This window comes from Nasonia vitripennis, chromosome 5 (assembly GCF_009193385.2).
Source record: "Nasonia vitripennis strain AsymCx chromosome 5, Nvit_psr_1.1, whole genome shotgun sequence".
NCBI lineage: Eukaryota > Metazoa > Arthropoda > Insecta > Hymenoptera > Pteromalidae > Nasonia > Nasonia vitripennis.
Genome location: NC_045761.1, coordinates 23041257 through 23060071, shown reverse-complemented (window position 1 = coordinate 23060071; position 18815 = coordinate 23041257). Strand labels below are relative to the sequence as shown.

The 18815-nt window shown below is 42.4% G+C and overlaps 1 protein-coding gene across 6 annotated transcripts in view; it reads left to right on the top strand.

The window, feature by feature from the left end:
• The first annotated feature begins 1704 nt into the window (after positions 1-1704).
• Positions 1705-18815, top strand: part of LOC100123710 (serine/threonine-protein kinase 32A) — a 75544-nt gene continuing 58433 nt past the window's right edge. The window contains exons 1-2 of one of the 6 annotated variants that reach the window (XM_032600496.1): positions 1705-2110; positions 3086-3222. The gene's annotated coding sequence lies outside the window, so the exon portion shown is untranslated. Of the gene's footprint in view, positions 2111-2239; positions 2607-3085; positions 3223-11600; positions 11827-18815 lie in introns of those variants that run through there. The other 5 variants (XM_003426648.5, XM_008209046.4, XM_001607354.6 and 2 more) reach the window with 5 other exon arrangements.

The window sequence follows — 18815 nt, the reverse complement described above, 5'->3', positions numbered from 1 at the left end:
CCCAGGATGTATCTCCTCGTATGTAACCATCGATTCTCCCTCGAGCTTCTTTTTACGATTCGCGTTTATCGCTTGACGAATTACCGGTCAATCCTTTGATGGAACGTCGCAAGAATTATTGTGTGTGACGGAATGTATTCGAGAGGAGAATGCTTTTTAGACGTCAAAGCTCTGACTTGGAGCGTCGGGAAGAAGACGCGCGTGCCGAAGAAGAGAAAATGCAATCGGACGACTGAATCGAGTCACGGAAATGGGAATTTTACGTAAGCTGCAAAAATCTGCGTTAATATAATAATATTGCAAATAAACCCCTAATTAATTAGAGTCTGTTTTGAAACGTTACTCGCGACGGAGACTAAAAGCTTTTGACTGCAGAGCTTGAGCTTCTCGGCTCGGAATATATTATGCTCTTTCCAAGACTTAGTGTCGTAGTGAGACGTAAAAATTTGTCTTCGGTCTAGACGACGAATGGCTGCACTTCCAAGTTTCGGAAACAAGGATGTTCCCGAGAGATGCGCAGTTAGAAAACTGCTCAAGCTCGAAAGTTCAATACCTCCGATGCATATTAAACGAAACGAGAAGATTATCGAGCTTTTCACAGCTGAGTCGAGAGAAAAAGTTTAACAAACTAAGCGACGATAATAACGACAAGCTGTTCCGTCACGTAACTTTCCATCGCGTTTAACGATGCAATGTAACGTGTGCTCTTTTCATACTGATGAATATTGTATAAATAGGTATCGCGTATAATATTACCTCGGCGATATTGATTTTACGCCAATTCGAACGCACGCTTATTATAGGCAAACGTTAGAATTTCATTGGATAAACGTCGGCTTTTAAACAAGGTTATAGAGTCGCTTTACCCATTACTCGTTCGATTGTAGAATACGTAGACCCGTCGCCGAGTAAAAATATATCAACGTCGATGACGTCGGATAATATTTCCTCGCGAAAACAATTAGCCTCGAAACTGTAAAACTTGCCCTGTCAGCGAGCAATACTTATAAAAGCCGGTATAATTAAAATGGGCTCTATACATGCCCGAATGGCTCGAATTAACCCTCGGACTATAAAACGGGCTTCCGAGTGTCTGTAAACTTTATCCCGCACTAAAATATCTTCTCAGCAGTATACACATTTCTCTCTCCGGTTAAGTTGTCTCCCCGTCATTATCCAATCGCTCTCGAAAAAAAGCCCGCGAAATTCAAAAATCCCACTTTTCAAAGCCCATATGGATCAAAATCGAATCTGAATTCCGAATCGCAGCTCGCATCGAGCGAGAACAAAAGCGCCGTCAGCGGTTATATCGATCCCTCACACTCCCGCGAAACTCGAGCCGCAGACGTCGTGTCGTTGGATTGTTTTTTTCTTTCGCGGATGGATTGCATTGTTTCATTTACGTTTGAACCTCGACGTTGACGCGCCGTAGCTTTCGTTTATCGGGGGATGGATCAATCGCGACTCTCTCGCCGCGTGAATAATTATTTTCCGACGATGACTGCCGAGGTTCTTTGCTGATTGATGTGTGCATTTGTGTGCGCGTGTGTGTGTGTAGTGGAGCGATATTTGGATTGGATTGTTTTTGTTTTGAAAATGTAATAGAGGACATTTGCTTGATTAGCTATTCCTGCGGAATATTAATTGTAGGTATACATAGGGTGAGTTGATTATGTAAATGTATGTATAATTATAGCGGGCTGGGCATATTCAATTAACTCGATATAATATACATTAGGGTAATATTTGTGTGAAAGAATAAGAATATTCTGTGGATACGTCATAGCTGTGCTATTTGTCAAATAAATTATATTTTACATGGAACGCAAACATTTCACGCAGCGCCAATTTTGAATGCGAGAAAAATCGGTGAACATCGATACGCCTATTTTCAAAAAAAAAAAAAAAGAAAAAACGGCAGTTGCCCATACACCCACGATATAGAATATCATCGCGCAGTTATCCAATATCGTTTGTTTTCCAGCCGTCTCGTTTGCGCTAATTGAGCAGCGAGAAAAAAGAACGTTGTGGAACAAGCCAAAAAAAGAAGTAACGTACGCGTTGTGCTTGGCATTGCGACGAAGTTGTGGACAATCGGAAAGTGTACAGGGTGAGTAATATCTTGCAGCGAACGATTAAGTGTATTAAGTAACTTCGTAATTTTGTAATTTCCCGCGCTTGGCGATTTTCACGCGACCTCCGCGAGGGGGTCGCGCACGTGACCCCCCTCTGCTCCCGGCGTCATCAGTCTTTCGCCGGTTGTCGCGTGTAACGGATACTAATGTATCCGCTCGTGTGTTTACGTTCCTTTACGTTTAACAACATTGTTCATAAAACAGCTGTAATGATCACTATTCGCGTTATAATCTAAGTTCTACATGTGCGAAAAATCAGTGGACGTTCATACGTATATAGAGTCAAGAAGGTCGTCGTCGGTGGTAGTAAGCGTGAGTATAGCCGCTTACTCGCTTGATTTCATTTCCCGGAATTACGAGCCAACTTTGTTTACTTCCCGACTTCGAGGGGCGATGTTTCTCACGAGACGCCAAGTCGAGGCCAACCGCCCCAAATGTGTCCTGGCGGACCACTCTCGTTTTGTTTGTTAAGTGTGTATAAGTATACATATATGTAAGTTTTACCTGACCGCATGTGACCTCTATTCGATTAGAATTATTCCAGCTGGTCATCGTTGCTTCTTCGAAAAGTGTGTATTTTCAATTGGAGGTTATGGAAAAAGCGTCGTGCATAATCGATTCCCGCATCCCGGTATAATTATACGCGGCGCATCATTAGCCTACCTCGTGAAATAGTTGGCTCTGCGTTTATACAGGGCCGAGGAGGAAAAAAAGTAGGTCGGATCTTTGTGCGCGAGAACGAGGAGAAAATTAGTGTGTAACGTATATGTAATTAGGAAAAAGTTGTTGCGCGAAACAAAATCAGCCCTGATCAAAGCCAAGAGTCAACGAAATATATCCTCTGCTTGATAACTTTTAACTCGATGACTTATTAAAAATCCGCCGTTAAAAGAGCCAACGCGAGAAAGGACCATTATATATATATATCATAAAAATTCAATCTTCCACAGGTCATTTCCCCTCAAAGTCAATATTGAGAGGTGTGCGGGGTCAAGGGAATGTAAAAACTCACGGCGGCTTCGTTCGAATCTATAGAGAAAGGAGAAAGAAAAGAGCGACTGCTGATGCTGCAGCTGTGTGTATATAGGTATAAACTTATCACAGTAAAAGAGAGAAAAGGAACAAGAGGATGGATTTAGGCTTTGACCGCGAGAGCCGCAGATTGGAAGCGGATATTGACGTAAAGCACTCGCGGTGCGGGGAAATCTTGTTATCCTCTCTCTCTCTCTCTCTCTCTCTCTCTCTCTCTCTCTCTCTCTCTCTCTCTCTCTCTCTCAGCTCACCATCCGCTGCGTTCTATATATAATCTATCGTCAGGTAGGCATAATGTTATTCGACTGGGTATTCGAATTGACAATCATTTTGAGTAACGAACGTTTGGCCCAGATATCGAGCACAGTAGCTTCTCTCTCAATCAGAATCAATGGCGTGAAATTTTCTCCATACTGATATAGTACACTGATGGTTAGTCGGTGAATTTCAGATCGAGAGTTTATATATAGAGCTGCGAGCGAAAACAATCGAATTATAAACTTCTTCATCTCATTAAGTCCGAAGAAACGGACGTTCCTGTGATTACGATAAAAGGCTGCGCGGGTAAAATCGATCGACGCTTGTAGTACCCCACCTCTGTCTCTATAGAGCGGAAAGAGTCCTTTTTTTTTATACATTCAGGGACTTTCTCGTCGGAATCGAAAGGGCACTTAATTAGATAGAGAAAAAGTATCTGGTCGAGCGATTAAGCGCACTGAAAATGAAGTAAAATAACGGCGGAACGATAGAAAATGATTTGTCGGCAGCTGAATGCACGCAATTGACTGCTTTTTTTCTCTCTCTATCTCTCTCTCTCTCTCTTGATGAAAAATGAATCTTCGATGGTTTTTAAAATGTGATTGAATCACTCCGCGAATTCGTATTCCGCGCGTCGATGAAACGACTGTTGTGTTTATATAAACGCGAATCGTTTTAATAAAAAATGTTTTTCACCCGCTCCGTTCGATGGACTTTCTGCAATATACGAGTTTAATAAAAGCTTCAGCTAAATTTTTTTCAATATAAGGCAAACCTTCAAAAAGGCATCCGACGAACTTTCGAAAAAAATGGCGGGAAAAACGAAAAGCGAGAGCGATCTACAAAGCAGAGGCAGAGCTATATAGAATGACAAAGTCAGCGATGCTCAAGCCCTTTTTTCGCGGAATCGTCTTACAAAAAGAGATTTCCATTATTTCGGCACTCGAAGAGACATCCCCTGCTGCGCACAGAGTAGCGCGCGTGACTCGAGCTACGGGATTTCATATCGCATCGGTGGACCTCTCTCGATCCGAGAAGCTGTGCCATCGGCACGTGTTGGCCGATATATATACAGAGCTTCGCCGCACTTGCGTGCTCTACGCACAAGTGCGCCGGATTTGCGACACGTTCCATTACGAGGGCGCGCGCGAGGCCATATTACTGGATTATTGAGGGCTAATGGACGCTTCAATTTGTAGGGCATATATCTCGACTCCGCGGGATCTATGAAGTTTGGGTGTGTATTTCGACGTGAACGTGTGTTATATAACTTTGGAATTAGCGTTATATTGTTGTGCTGGATATATTGATTATTCTATTTACTGCAGCAAGCTGTAACTATAGTTGTAGTTCTGCGCGTGACAGGTTGGCTTGTATTTTCCGAAAAATATTTTTTAGAGAGTTGACATTTTTCCGTACAGTATTGGGAATGATCGAGTGTTGTGAAGTCTCTTACAAAAACACGCTGTGGATAACTCTTGATATGCACTTCGAAATAATAATTGCACTTCAAACTCTGAAATCAAAAAGAAAATACGAAAAAATCCTCTCGAATATCGTTGAACTGTATACATTCTTCAAGGTATACGTACCTGCTTCAACCAAAGCTTCAAAGATTCTCCTTTCCTCGTTGTTTTTCTCAAAGCAAACTACGCGCTCTATCCTTCAAAGCTCATTATTAAAAAAAAAAACGTTACACTTCCGCAGCATCAAAAGCTCCTTTTCCCGCATACCAACCGCTTATAAATTAAAAAACCAAAACAAAAGCGAGCAATATACCTATACCTCGGCTCCGCAAGAATCCAGCGAGCGCAATAATTCCGCGATAATAACGTTTACTCGAGCGCAAAAGCGCCGCTATATTCGCTCGCAACTTACTCGCTACGAGAGACAGAGAGAATTTTCACAGCCGCGAGCGCCACAGCTCCATTTATTCATTACGCGATAAAAGCGCGAGAGCGCGGATAGCCGAAGTATAGTAGTGCGCGGTGCTCCAATTTCCCAGATTGATCTTCTGCCGCCGGCGGCGGCGGCGCGAGGAATATTATCGCTCTCTCGAGGCAAGGGCTTTGATATAATGCCGTTCGAAATTGAATTGACGCGAGGAGTAGTAGTAGACTCTCTCAGTACATCGTGTAGTCTGTACCTCGGTACGTGCTCCCAGACGCCGTAGCCTTATCGCGGGGGAGAAGCTTCTCGGCTGAGGAAATATTATCCAATTTTGCCGCCAGTAGATAAAGAGAGAGAGGGGGGGGAAGCTACCGCTGCTGCTGCTGAAATTAGGTCGAATTATGCCGATAATTAGCAGCGGTGCTATTTCACAATCTCTCTTCGGTTATATACCACGGACAAATAATAGAGAGCGAATAGCGCGAACCTTTACTTTTTCTCTCTTCGCCGCGCAGAGCGATGATTAAGGATCCGATGAGCTGCCCGATCGATTTTGATTCAGCTTTGTTTACGACTAAGTGTCTATGTATTAGCGTTCTAAATGCGTTTATACGAACAGCGCAGCTCTCTGAACTTGCGCCTTGTACACCTGCAATATTCTCTCTCTCTCTCTCTGACTCTCTGTACTGCATGGAGTGTACTCCAAAGGATTTCATAGAAAACGAGCGCGCAACGAGAGAGAGAGAGAGAGAGAGAGAGAGAATAACGGTTTTAATTTCACGCGCACTCGTGTATGTACACAGGAGAATCCTCGAAGTCAATATAAAAGCGCTGCTTTACACAGAGAGCGTATCGGGTGAAAAAATGCTCGCGAAAAAGAACGTTAGGTAGAGAGAGAGAGAGAGAGAGAGAGAGAGAGAGAGAGAGAGAGAGAGAGAGAGAGTGAGAGTGAAAGATAGAGAGAGAAAAGAAGCCTACGAAGCTGCAATAAACAGCTCTCTTGCTCGGCTCTTATATGCCTATCGTATAATACGATGAGAAAAAAAATCGTTTATCTCTCAGCCGGGATAGTTCTCGGCGTATCAGATAAACGTCGAAAACAATCGCTTTCCCGAGCTCGATTTTTCGAGACCCCATTCAGATTGAAGAAAAATTGTTTTTTTCTCGTTCTCGCTTTGCTGTGTACAGAGCGACAAGAGTCTCCTATATATAGAACGAGAAAAGCGGGAAAGACACACGGGAATCGATCTCCACGAGGGTCGTCGCTTCGGGGAAAGTAATCACTCCCAACAGGCAACGTTGTGTATATTCGATGCTTCGTATGTGTGTGTGTGAATGCGTATATCGGCATTAGCGCCAGGCGCGTATAAATAAAGAAGAAATTTTACGTCCGCTGAAAGCGTGAACGCGCGTAAAGACACGCTAGAGAGAGATGTGTATATAGTGAGACTGAAGAGGTAAATTGAAGTTGTGGATCTATAAGTTGGAGGCTTGATGAGGCTATGATTAAAGTTTGTATGGAAGTTATTTCTGCTTTCTGCTTCTCGGTTATATAAATCGAGCAAATTGTTGCTCGAATGCCCGAATGAATTCTCCAAACAGAGAAGCATGTATACTCTCGGCAAATAGCATTTCGATGTAAATACTTGTTACTCCCCGCTTATAACTCGCCGAAAATAGAGAAAGATCGCTTTCCTCCTGATAGAGTTCGAAACGCTGCGCGAAACTCGCCTTGGGGAGAACTGCGCGCACTGTTGTCGAGCAATTTCGACGAAAACGTTTACTTCACTCGCGTTCAAAGCTACTATGTATAGTGGCGCAGACTATAGTTTCTCCGGAAAATTCTAATCGCCGCTTTTTCCTCTAAAAAGAGAAACGTATCGAATATACTAAGCTTTAAAGGCTAATCCACATAACGACACCTTTGAAGTCGCGAGAAATCCCGCAATTTTTCAGACGGACAAACTGACGCTCGTGTGGCGCAAGCTGCTGCGGTACATATCTCTCTCCCGCGATGCGCATCGCGAAATTGACTTTGACTCGGAGACTCGCGAGATGGAATCGCTATATAGAGAAGACGACGCGCGTCTCCCTTGGGTGACTTGGCTCTATATGTGATGCACAGCTGGATATGCTGTCAAGACGCGATCGGCCATCTAGATTGGCTCCTCGTGCGGCTTTTCCTCTTATTTGACTTGCGCGAAAATATGGATAGTTCCAAGTTCCCTCTGGGATCGCGTCCGTGTACGACTTTGATGATTCATGCTGCTCTGTGTATTATTGTATATTTTATACATTCTCGAGAGTGAAATTAATTCGAGTGTATTTTTCAACGAGCGACGCGAATTCCGATTTTATACCTTTAATAAGATCAACTTCGAAGCATCGCTCTGCCGCGACTGCAAATGAAAATAAATAAATCGTCGAAGCGAATTCAAGCTCTCGCGTAAACGCATTTATAAACTCTTCCTCATTCCGATTAATACCCGCGGTAAATTAAACGCAATTTCTCATCGCGTAAAATTTTTCACAGCATCGTAAATAAACAATAGATTTTTACGTCCTCTCTCTCTCTCTCTCTCTCGCTTCGTGTCCCGCTAATACATTCGTAATCCCCGCGGCGCAATCATCGCGCGGCTTAGCGAGTATAAATATTAATTTCCAAAGGCAAATTTGACGATAATTTTATTTTCCTCTCCGTATACCGCTGCAAACTTGCTTCACACTTTCGCCTCTCAGCTCCTCCGCGCGCGCGCGCGCGCGCGTATATATATATATATATATATATATATATATATATATATATATATATATATATATATATATATATATAGCAGCATCCGTGAATATTGCGCAAACAGAGTTATCGAGAGAGATAGATACCTCGGAGCAGCGTAGTTTACTCAAAGCAAACGATCCCGCGCGCGCAAAAGCACGAGAGGCTTGGGCGCCAAAAGTGTGATTTCCGTTTTAAGTTTACCATTGCAATACTCCGAGGTATCCACTTGTAGTACAGGGCAGGGTGCGAACGGGAGCTTGCAAGCTCGGAAATCGCCGAACCGATTAAATATCGAGCGTCAGTTATTTTGTGGTATTGTTGCTCTCTGTGGGGGATAAACTGAGCTTTCGCGCGAGGAAGTGGGGAGTAAGGTTTATTTTTGCAAAATCGAGCTTTAGAAACTTTTCAAAGGAACTTCTTTCAAGTCCTGCTCTCTCTCTCTCCCTCTCTCTCTCTCTCTCTCTCTCTCTCTCTCCCCCCTCTCTCTCTCTCTCTCTCTCTCTCTCAGAGTTGTGTGGACTTCATCGCGGAGGGCATTTGAACATCGGTGTCCCATATATTACATTCTTTGGTCCGCGCAATGGTCGCGGTAATACTTTTTCAGTTTTGCGGCTTCGTGAGAAAGTAGACGTCAAAGCCATCTCGGAAAATGTGGAAGAATATAAGAAAAATGAATTTATACATTGTTTTGTTCGAAAAAACTTGCACAGCGTCAGAGAAAAGTATAATATTTTAGTTTTTAATTATGAATTCAAATTAAAGTTTGTCGTGAAAAAGTGTGAACGAATATTTTCAGAAAATATTTACCCTGTAAATATGTGATAAAACGAGAGAGGAAAATAAAACTTTTCGCAAAAAGCTACTTTGATGTTGCAGTAAAACTGAAAATTATAAAAAAAATCATTCGTTCTCCATTGGTGAAGCTGGCTTTCGATAAATGTGGCAATCAACAATAAATATTTCACGAAAACGTACATGATTTATTTTTTAGCAACTAGGTCACTGTTTCAAGTAGTCGTGCCGACGGTATCGCCAGACTTGCGCGTTTTAGCTGTCTCACGAATATTTCACCGTAACGTCCACATAATTTAAACACGATGAATAGATAAAATCTTAATTCAGTCGCGCGGCTCTTCGTCGACGCTAACCTTATAGAAATGCCACCACTAATTAGAATATATACGTCAGAGCTATTCTCCTAATGCACAAGTGCGCACGTACTTCGAATTACTCGAAATTACGTGCGACGCATACGAACGAATATAAATAAGAAAGATCGAAATTTCAGTAAAGCTACTCGACAGCGAACTATATACACATGTATCTTCTGACAAGAGCAAAAAAAAGCTACTTCCAATTACGCTAACGCGCGCGCGAAAAAAGCCACCTGAGCTTGCACATACCCCTATCGTTCGTTGCATGACTTGCGATCGCAAATTGGATGATCTTGCGAAAGTTTCTCTGAAAATTCCAAATTAATTCGGGTGGACTGATGGGGGAAAGGCGAGTGGCTATGCACGAGATTAAAGCATAATTTCCAGAGAAGCTCGAGCTTTCAAAGGAGCTTCGAATCGACAGAGACAAAAAACAGTTCTCCTCTAGTCTGCGCAACTGTTCTCTCAGAGCAGCAGAGTTATAGTCGGATTTGGGTCAGTGACACAGACGCACACACGCGAGAGATTCGTCTTCAAAGAGAACTTTTTATTCTTCCCGAGGCGCTGCTGCAGATGATGATGCGAATCTTTTATTATACGAGCTTTCGTTTCCTTCGAGGAATCCACGCGCGCTGCTTAATTAACGCGAAGTGTGCATCGATTGCCCTTGTGTCAGAAATTATTCGTTAGAAATTTATAAGCATGTCTTGTGCGTACGAAATAATTCACGCGATGATCCGAGTAGTAAAACCGCGCCAAAACGTTATCGACGCCGACGGAAGGGAGGCAATATCCCAAAGAGAATGTAGTACGTATAAGCTCCAGACTATAGTGTACGAACCGGGACAACCGAAAATGCGGATAAAGAGCAAGAAAGAGGGGGGTTTGAGTGCCCGAGGAGATGTACTACGTACACACACGTGTGTACGAGTATATTCAATGTTAGCTCAACCGGAACATAAGGTCTGCGCATTTATTCGCTTTTATGAGCTTCGTGTTATAGCAGAGCCGGGAATACACAGAGAGAGAGAGAGAGAGAGAGAGAGAGAGAGAGAGAGAGCTTGATGTCGACGCAAAGTAAGAGAATAAAAATGGATCCTCTACTGGCGCAAACGAATCGCTCGGCTTTAATGCATCTGCCTGCTCGTTGTTGACTTTCGACTGAATTTCTCGAAGCTTGTCTTCGAATTAAAGCCTGCGCGCAAAGGAATGCCTTGTTAATTTTTGATAACCCGCGCACGCGCGAGTGTCTAAAGTTCTAGTATACAGAGAGAGAGAGAGAGAGAGAGAGAGAGAGAGAGAGAGAGAGAGAGAGAGAGAGAGAGAGAGAGAGAGAGAGAGAGAGAGAGAGAGAGAGAGAGAGAGAGAGAGAGAGAGAGAGCCGCGCGCGTAAAACTGCATTTTCAACAGCTTCATAAGCCAAGAGTGTAGCATTTTGATGCACACGCAATGCATATAAAGCGAGCAAGAAAGTATTCATTACGCCTGTGCGTGCGTATATATAACGACGTCAACGATGCAGCGCTGGTGGTCTGCATTTTAGATTTTCTCCTCTTAATCAACTTTATTTATAAGGTGCAGGTATGGCTTCGTGTGTTGCCTCTTAAAAATGCATTCCGGTGGGGGTGTTTTACTCCCTGACTTATGATCGCAGGGAAGTTATTTTCTTTTGGAGTATTTATAAAATAGCCGCGTTTATTCTGCGCGAAATTCATCCAGTTCGCCTATTTTAACGAAGTTTACAGGGGGTATCGCGTTTTTTTTTGTGCGTCTCTATTTCTCGCGCTCGTTATTTCGGGAGCCGTATATACTCAACGATTTCAAACATCACGTCCCCATTTGTAGGTAAAAACGTAACGGTATAGATGAATTTTATTAACGATGGTAATGTTTTACTTATCGAGTGAGCTTTCGCTGGTTTCAGAGAATAATGCTGAAACTAGGAATTTCCTCTCCGCAGGGATTTTTTTAAATTAAAGAATTCACTCAAGCGAATAACGCTCAATTCGATAACCAGAAAATTTAATAAAATGAGACACACGCACCAAAGTTTAGCCCACGAAAGAAGCCAATCGTCCTCACTAACTATCAAGTCCCTTCCTCGGGCAGCCCTCGACGCAGGATTATAACTCAACCCGTACTATCGCATCGCGCATATTCCGTATATATAGATCCCGACATCCGCGCACGCAAAAGACGTAGCACCAGCTATATAGCTATACCTCTATACCCACCCTGCACCTCCACGCAAGAGTACACACGCGCATATATAGCTCGTCACGCGGCCGGCGCTCGGCGCAGCCGCACTAGGTTCTCGAACACACCGACGCGAGGTGGGAAAAAGCCAGCGGCAGTTGCGCGCTCAGAACGCGAGCGATCCTGACCGAAAGCGGCCGCGCGCCACCGGGATACAGCCGCTTTTCGCATCTCAGCCTCTTGTGTCCACGTACCGGTTCTATTGTTGCTATCGACGCGTATCATAAGACTCACGGTTCTTAGTCATGGTGCCCAAGAGGAGCACGACTGCGTTACGGGGACGAGAGAGGCTATAGCTGCGGCGCAGTCCGATTCGCCGCTGGTGAGCATGGCTTTGTTTATTTTCTTTTTCTCGAGCCTCTCGGAGGTCAAGACTCGATTCCGCGAGAGATGTATATCGATTTCGCCGATGAGGCGAATATAAATAAACACGTGGCGCTCGTATAACCGTCGGATTTCCTGTGCGTATGCTGGAAAATTGTTATTATCGCCACGCGATTGTTGTATGTGTGCACGTGTATATGCATACGTATAACACACCCTACAGGTATACGAACTTATCTTTACATCGTCGCATGCGATGTGTCTTCGCTGTGCACACAGAGAGCGAGCGAGAGACAACACATCCAAAATCGATATCACACACGAGAGAGTATAGATATTCCGTAGCAGCGAAAACGGCCTAACTGTGTTAACGACGACTTGGTAAAATCTTTCCGGGCCGGTTTAAAGTATTTTTAGACTAGCGCCTCGCACGTGCGCAATTTCCAAGCTGCGTCGAGTCTCCAGAGCCGCGATGGGCCGTTTTCTTTCTCTTCGGGAGGAATTTTATTTTATTCCTTTTTTCAACCCGCGTATGCACAACGTTCGGATCGAAAATTGGGAATTTCTGCTATCAGTGTGTTCGGCATTGTGTGTTGCGATAAAAGCCAAAGTTTAAAAGCGCCAAAGTTTCTTTATCTAATCGGTTTAACATATCGGCGTGAGTATATACATTAGCGGAGCTTGTACGTTTTTGCTCGCGTTTTAATGAGAATCTCTCGTAACATTATCGAAGTTTCCAGTTTATACGAATGCGAAAGCCTTTGAAATTCGATGTGATGTATCAAAATTTTTTTTCCAAATAAATCCATTGATCCTCGCGCACACTACGCGAGAGATGCATTACCGGATTATAAAACCCTGTCTTATGGAGTCTGGAATAAAAAAACATAATACTTTCGCGGCTGTATTATTTCAGAGAGACAGCTATTTTTTAATATCTACGCGTTACGATATTTTAAGCGCGATGTGAAAGAAATATCTTCGCGTTAAAAGCCTTCCGCATGCATCAATTTTCACACGAGCTTTGATATTGATGGAAATTCATGTTACGCTATGATCAGCTAATGGGCAGAGTACATGTACCGGAGCTTCAAACGCGAGAACGGCAAAGCTCTCATATTTACAGGTATTCGCTGTAAACAATCGTGGTTTTATATTTATCGACTTGACATACTCCAGGGAATGATAAGCGAACAAAAAACTTTGTTAATTAAAAAGAAAGTTCGAGCCAGTTGTATAACTTCGGTAAACAGTTGATTTTTGCAATTATCCCAGATTGCTCCAAGTGAAATCAAGAATCGCGAGCATTACATGCAGTATATGCCAGGTAAAGTAAACAAGCGAGAAAATTTTGCAAATACCCTTTTTTCAATGCATCCGTTAAAGCGAGAATAAATTAATAAAATTCCAGTTAGCCTCGAGCGTCGCGCGATGAAAACAAAACCTGAACGATATAGATAAATGAAAGGTGAAAGAGCGTCGACGACGTGATTAAATTCCGCGCGGCCAAAGGGCGCCAATCAAAACACATGCGTCGCTTTCACATATTCATCGGGACTCCCGACGCGGCTGTAATGTAATTTCCGGATTCAGAGGCTATTCGGGACTTTCGCTATACTATTATACGCGTATACGCGGTGCAGCGCATTTTAGAGCAAACATACGAGGGCATAAAAATCCGTCGATTGTCGAACTGCTTCTCTGCGTTAACAAGAGGGCGGACGTTTATTTAAAAGCGTCGGGCGCAATTCAATTGCGCAATTGTGATTTGCAAGGGAAACGTTTTCTTTGGCTTGCTTCGTCAAAGAGCAATTTATTGTTTTGGATGGATGTGAAATCATTGTTGAATATTCCTGACTGAGAATTCAATTGAAGGAAGGTCTTCTCTTAATTTTCTTTTCACGTGAAAATTTTAGTTGAAAATGCAGTTAGCAGTTAACTTGTAAATTGCGTTGCCAGCGGGTTTGTATATGTTGGAATATTACTTATTGTAGTTCTAGTGCAAGGTAGTTTCAACAACATTTTAACATGTTACTAAATACTTTCAATTATTCTCAGCCCTTTCAATTTATACATCCTACAATAAATAATAATCCATAATTTATTAACGATCTCAAGTTATTAAGACAACGTTAATGAAACGACGTACACTCATCACACAAAGTGAGTAACCCTTCTCTAATGTAAAATGTTGCCTACATTGTACGCCGTCGGCAGAAGCGATATAGTATTAAGATCAAACAACAATAAACTCTAAGCCAAGAGCGTCTACCAAGAATTTTAATATTCAAACCAAGAGCGCATTATCTAAAATAATCCGCGAAATTGCATTCATTTGCAGCAGCAGCAGCATCTGAACGGGAAGTCAAAAGCTATTTCTCACCGCCGAGCGAGCTACTCTCGTGAAAAGCATTCGCTGTCTGTTACATCTGCGAATGACGTGTGTATAGCGTCGCTTGCGAATCCCTGCATGCATCCGCGCCGATTTCTCTTTGCCGAGTACCAGCCGCTTTTGCGCGAGGAGACGTGCGGATAGCCGCACGCAATTCTCGGCATTTTTCATAGAATCCACCGTTTGAAAATTAGACTGACCTTGTGCTTTCCTCGATTTTCCTCTCCCGGAATTCCCTTTGAAGCAGTAGAATTATTTTTATGTACGCGGAGAAAAAATTTGATAAAGTTCGACGAATTTCTAGAAACGCTGTTATATCGTGTGGATGACGTCGGTACACATAAATATTTATCAAAGAACTTTTGCAGAATTGTAAACGTTTTTTCCCGAACGGCATAGCAAAATATCGTCGAATTAGGTGTATAAATGACAAACCTAATGTCTCATTAATTTACTTTTCCGCCTCGACAGGGCTGATTCTGGTAATTCCTTTAACAAAGTTTTGCCGGCACGCAACTCCGTATTTAAACAGATCGCGCGGGAGCGATGAAATATGTTAAAGTAGTTTCATCCCTCATATCCCTCATATATAACTTACACTGCACTACAGAGGAAATATCTGAGCATCAACATGGAAATGTCTACAACTTGATCATGGTCTCCCTCGAGGTCTCTCAAATGTTGGCGTGTCTACAGTTTGGCTAAAAGTTAGCCGCTTTTGATCTAGTGTGGAAAATATAGTATCACGAAAATACGTATAAGCCGACGCTAGTTTAGTGTAGCAACTTTTCACGCGAGCAGTAAATTATAATTCTGACGAGATGATCATATAAAAAGGAACAACATTTTTTGAAGCGTTAAAAATGTCCTATACCTTTGGGTGTGTATCAAGCTACTCGAAGTTTTTTTTCAGTAACTTTTTATTCATGCACTTCTCCCTTCGCATGTGTAGCTTATGCCGAGAGAGGGTTTCAGGAAAAAGAGCATCTTGGAAAGCTCGAGAGTAAAGGCGTTTCATTCTTTCGGGGGCGAATTTCTGAGGCGTGTTGTGAGTAGCAATTTGTTCCCCGAGAGATTTTCGCTCGGCTTTTACGAATCTCTTACACGAGACTTCACACTTTCTTTTTTTTTTTACAAATGAAAACCACAGTATGGGCGTTTTTTCGTAAAATAGAATCACGCGTTAATTTCTCGTATTTTCGAGTATTCAATGATATCGCGGCCTTTAATTTTAAAACTGAACTTTTACGCTTTTCAAAACCGAATCAAGCAATAAAACTTCGCGAAACAGCTCCCAGAAAGTTTATTTGCTTACATTACGGTCGAAGCACGGAGTGAGAGCGATTCCACCTAAATTGCCCGTCGAAAGTCCACATTCTACTAAAGCATTGCTCGCCAAAGCTTAAAGCATTACTTTTACTCCAGGCTTTGACTGCGTTTGCTGAAGTTTCAAACGGCAGTCGATGCATTTATTGCACGTAACGCACGCGGTATATTTTAATGCACATGGTATGATTATGAAATACAAAAGATACAGCTGGAAAGGTCATACATTTGAAATTTTAATTTAGATGAATAACAGCGTGCCATGCTTTTCGCGCCATATTTCTCTTGGGAGACCTTAGCAGTATTTCATCATACAATTGCAACAAATTTTTAGTATGCCTGAGCGTTGCACGAGCCGTGAAAGGAATATTAAGCGAGCTGGGAATCGAGTTATATAAATGGCAATTTAAAAAAAATTTATTTATACAATCATTAGTTAAAATTTTTCTACATATCTATCATGTAAGGGTGCAACGTGCTGGTTTAGTCTCGAGATTAATTTAAAAACGTTATGATTCGTTTGGAATTAAGGTAAACTTGGAGAAGAATAAATTGAAACGACTTGAGTTTACTATTTCATTCTTTTCCGGGAGCAGAATTCTTCTCACGTTTCTGTCGTAAAAAGATAGCTTAGAGACTTTTTAGCAGTAAACAAATATTTCGAATTCTGTATTTTATATTAAATAATTTAAAAGGTTTTTATTTATCTAATAAAAAAGATAATTTTAACTTGAAATCGCATATTTTTCGTAATAAATTAATTCACGTATTTTCCATCATTTTTAATCAGTCTAATGAGTTTTAAGCCAACAAAGGGAGCTTTCACAGTTCACTTTTTTGAAAATCCGTTGTTTGCTGCGCATCGCTATAATTAGCATTATTAAATGCATCTCAAAGCACGCTCTGAATACATTTTTGTTTTTACTGAGTTATTCAGTTTGAAAAAAACCTCTATACTTTCCAGCAAAACAAAAAAGCTTTGATCACGTAAGGCATGTAAATCCTCCGAGCTAAACTCGCACAGGACGTCGCGTTCACCCGCATTTCTACCCCCTAATCATCATTATCCTTGCGCATGTTGCCAGCCCCAGCGTGCTCTCCGCAAATTAATCTACGTCAATCCCTACACACAATAAGACATTTTCAATAACCCATTCCAGGAGATGGTTTTACGTTGATTATACACGCTCGATAGCTTCGAGCCAAACTTTGTCCACTAAATATATGCTGTAATATGGTTAAACTGGCGACAACTTCGTATGCTTTTTGAATTTTTTTTAAAATGTTGGCAATGTATTTTTTAACTTAAAATTAGCAACTAAGCCAAAAAGGCAGAACTCCGAGATACACAGTGCCTGCTCGAGCGTAGCTCTAGAGTTCGGCAAGTAGCATCGCAAACACTTGAGAATCAAATGAGGCGCGATCGGCGGAACGCATTATTCCCGTGCGCCTATGCTACACATACCTTCAGAGAGAGGCGCAATCGCCGGCGTTGCGTGCACACTCTCATCCCCAAGAGAGAAAGAGGGGAAGAGAGAGAGAGAGAGAGAGAGAGAGAGAGCACAGGTCGATTGAACGCAGCCAGTCTTGCCTCTGAGGTTCATTCCTTCTCTCTCTCTCTCTCTCTCTCTCTCTCTCTCTCTCTCTCTCTCTCTCTCTCTCTCATTAACGACGTTCATTAATGCGCGCAACTTAGTCTCGCAGAGAGAAGTGGAGGAGGAAGCAGCGATGAAGAGGACTTAGATGATGCGCAAGTTGGATTAAACGCGGCGCCGACGCGACGTTGTGGGCGGGAGAGAATACGAAAATGAGATTGCTGCTGCCGCTGCTGCGACGGGAAAACCCGAGTCAACGCTGTATTTTGGCACATTCGAGAGATAGAAAGTCTGGTCGCGATTCTGTGTGTAATTTATTAGAACGAAGAGATAGAGAGTGAGTGGGGGTGGCAGACGGATTGAATTTGCCTGATTTCATGGTCGGCAAGCGCAAAAAAAAATCGTTATTTATGCCTGGTTAGAGTTCTCGTTTTTGCCGCCCGCGATGCAGTCCCCCACTCCCGCGCACTCTCCCTCGTGTTTTCATCGACGAAGTGCGCAGGGTATAGCCGATCATGTACCTGATCGGCCGGGACGAAATGTTTATTCGACCGTTGTAGAGTAGATTTTTGATGCCGACTCTTGGCGAATCGCATTTTCGGGCTCGCGGAATCGCTAGAGCTTTTACATAAAGCTATGCAAATTGCCGGATTTTATTGCTTGGAATACGCGTTTCCCCGCGATTGGGTGATAAAGGGTCAATCAATTCTGGCTTTATTATTGTACTTTCCAGGAGTAATAAAACGTTGCTGCGCGCGCGCGCGCGCAAGAGAGAGAGAGAGAGAGAGAGAGAGAGAGAGAGAGAGAGAGAGAGAGAGAGAGAGTGGTGGAAAAAGATGACCTATATTTTTGCGCTTTTACGGTGGAAAAAGTCTATCGTAATTCCGAGAATCGGTTATAACTCAAGCTCGCGAGATGCTTCTGATGGCTTTATACCGGCTGTAAATCTGGTTCTCTCTCCTAATTGCTGTTTGTTTTATAGTTTTGCCGTGTCTCATGATCGACGCTCAGAATAGAATCATTTTCTCTCCCTACTCTGGCATTGAGTTATAATTGAAAGAAGCAACGCGATCGTAAAAATTCTGAGAAAAAATCCGTTTTCAAGCCAATCTGCCAGAATAATGTAACCCTGTAATATACCCTTTTACGATTTCGCCTATCTTAGGCGTGAGTATAAAGATGGATCTAAGTTAGACCTTACTTTATGCAAATTAGGTACAGGAAAGGTACTGAAATTTTAACTATACATAAAGTTTTTAACGAGTTCATTATATATTCTAAAATGGAAGCCATAAGTAGCCTGTATACCTTCAATCACAAACTGTACGTGTTTTACGGTATGATCATCAAGAACCACATCACACAGTAGTACAATCTGGTATAAGTCAGACGTCCAAGCGAGCAACGAAGAGGCCCATCAATCCGTAAAACTTATAATCGATCTTAATCTGTTTGGTCCTGGCAGAGTTAGAAGAGAAGCTAAAAGACAATGGCTTGCAGAAGTTTCCTAAAAATAAGGAAAGAAAAGGCGAATCTTATTTTATTTGGAAAAGTTTTACGAACTAAAAGGATACAAATAGTAGAAAAACGATTCGGAGCTTGTTCCTTTTTCAGTGGCGCACTTTAGTAGAAGTAACATCGATATTGAATATGAATACCGAAAAAGTAATTTTG